We start from the raw sequence: 2,676 nt of genomic DNA, 5'->3' as shown, positions 1-2,676 counted from the left end.
TAATCTATTATATCTATCTATTATCTATTGTAATATCCTACATTAATCTATGAATGATTATTATTAAGAGTAGTGGAATAGTTAGAATCACATGTGTTTTAGTTGGGAGGCAACCAAGTGGCATGATAGTAATTAACACTTAGTTGGAGGGCACAAGAGACATTTAACTCCATTGCATGGACTTAAGGACTTGTTTGGCTTGCAAATCAGAATTTGAAAACAAGAAAGGAAGAAGAACTCATGAAGCAAGTGCATTTTCGCAACAATGGTGCAGCCCCCACTAAATCAGGTATAACTCTCAACTCGTAACTCCGATCGTAACGATTCTGGTCCCATTGGAAAGCTAACAAATTTTTCTTCGATTTGCACCTATGGTTCGCATCTGTAGCTTCTGTCTTGAAGGAGAAAAACGAGTTTGAAGTTGGGACATGCATGCTGAATGTGAAGAAGAAAGGGCTACGGGTTTGATGAGTTTGGGGTTGTAGTTTTGGTCAAGTTAGGAGCTCAATTGCAGCATGTTCATCATCCAAAGCTCCATTGATGCAAGGTGAGTTCCATTAGATAGGACTTGGGTAGGAATGAAGATTAATTACATGTTGAATGGGTTAGTGAGACATGCCTGAATGTGTCAGTGTTTGGATGATTGTTGTTGCATGCTTGATTAATTAGTACATAATGTGTTCTTTTGCTATAAGCCTTTGCATGTTGGTGGTTCTGAATATGTACCTGTTATAAATTCGTTGGGATTATGTTAGTGATGCAGGGAACCAATTTAGAGCAATTGGGACTGGTTTAGAACCCTTAAAAATGCAGAAAATTGATTCTGCTTCAGGGTAATCGGTTACTGGCATTTGGGTAACCGGTTACTCTGTGTAAATTTGCGTTTCTGGGCATTTTTCATGCCAGTAACCGGTTACTGGCTTCTGGGTAACCGGTTACCCTGGGCAAAAGTGCAAAAATCAGCAAACTTCAGAAATTTGTAACTTTCGGCTCGGGTATCGAAATTGCGCAAACTTTATATCGTTGGAAAGCTAATAAAGTGTACTATCTAGGAAAATTAGCCTTGGTGCCTAAATATTATTTTTTTGATATATCTGACACCCATTCAGACGAATGTGGTAAACGGAATTTTGTGAAATTTACCCCAAGAGTAATTCAGTCTTGTAGAGGGAGCCGAATACCTCTGTTGTCCTTCGAGACTTGTGAAACCATGTTGTAGAACATGATACGCATTATATTATCACTTGTATACTAGTGGTATGAATATGTAGGACAAATTTGAATGCTTTATGATGATAAATGCTATTATGGCTTGATGATTTGTGTGACAATGATCACTTGATTTATGTTTGTTCTGGTCGAACTTTCGGATATGATTATATGCATACTTGATGGGAGTGATCTGGTGTATACTCATCATGTATGTTGTGATTTTGTGCATTAACGAGTACGCAATGGGAATGATCTGGTGTATACTCATTGCGTATGTCGTCATCTTTATGTCCCCCTCCACGCGGGAATGATCTGGTGTATACTCCGTGGATGGCCGCCAATGGGAATGATCTGGTGTATACTCATTGGTGGGAAGGGATAGCTGGGCATATTCACCGCTCTCAATGGGAATGATCTGGTGTATACTCATTGATCGGTATGAGATATGTGGGTACTCGATGGGAATGATCTGGTGTATACTCATCGTGTTACCAAGGAAATGCTAGTGCTTGATGGGAATGATCTGGTGTATACTCATCATGTACTGAAAAAGGCATTTCCTCTAGCAGGAAAACATCGGATGTTGGTACGGTGAGATGGTGATACCACGTCGGTAAGATCACTTGTTTATTCACCCCTAGTGATGCCACATAGGCAATATCATTAGGTCCTCACCGGTGGGCTGGTACAATCATGGTGACGTGGTTGTACTAGCAACATCATACTTGTGTGTTGTTTGTGTGTTTAATGATATCTCATTGGTTAGCCACGGGACTTCTAATGGTGATATTGTCCTTGCTGTGTATTTGTACCTGGCCGTGAGGTAAACCCCGGATCCACGGCGGATCCGTTTGATTGCATGTACCTTGTAGGACCGAGTGAACCCGTAAGATAGGGAGACTCACTGAGATTTAGTAATCTCACCCCAATCAACTTATATTTTTTTCAGGTGCAGTTTAGTAGCGTTTGGTCAGTAGCAGGTTTAGACTGAAGATTTGGAAGTGGTGATGGCTCGGAGACCTCTTCAGATCTCATCTTCCGCTGTGCAGATCCATTGAAGACACATGTTCTGTAATTCTTATTAGGATTTCATGTTGTATTTTATTTGGATCTTTCTATATCTATAGCTTTTGTATGTACTCAATATCAATTTTAACGTTTCATGCATAATATACTAGTCAGTTATGTATGGGGTGTTACATCTATTATCTATTATAATATATAAAAAGTAAAGTACTTGGAATTTACATGATAAGCCCTCTGATTAAACAACTGAAACTTTTCTTATTCCATGGGTAAAATAGACTTTTGGCAAAATAACTAATTCTGGTTGATTTGGCATTTATTACGGGTGACGTGGCAGCTCCCAAATATTTGTTCTATTTTATATTTTTTAATTGCATAATAATTAATTAAGCTAATCATTCCAGGCATTTATTTGATAGACGTAATTGCATTTGGGAA

At 38.8% G+C, this 2,676-nt stretch overlaps 1 long non-coding RNA gene across 1 annotated transcript; it reads left to right on the top strand.

The window, feature by feature from the left end:
* The first annotated feature begins 230 nt into the window (after nucleotides 1-230).
* On the top strand, nucleotides 231-2,404 carry LOC131611761 (uncharacterized). Its single transcript, XR_009287119.1, has 3 exons — nucleotides 231-289; nucleotides 389-547; nucleotides 2,162-2,404. It is a non-coding gene; the product is annotated as an uncharacterized LOC131611761 (long non-coding RNA).
* The last annotated feature ends 272 nt before the right edge of the window (nucleotides 2,405-2,676 follow it).

Source organism: Vicia villosa, linkage group LG6 (assembly GCF_029867415.1).
Source record: "Vicia villosa cultivar HV-30 ecotype Madison, WI linkage group LG6, Vvil1.0, whole genome shotgun sequence".
In the NCBI taxonomy this organism is placed as follows: domain Eukaryota; kingdom Viridiplantae; phylum Streptophyta; class Magnoliopsida; order Fabales; family Fabaceae; genus Vicia; species Vicia villosa.
Note: the sequence above shows the minus strand (reverse complement) of the source record. Positions and strands in the feature narration are given on the sequence as shown.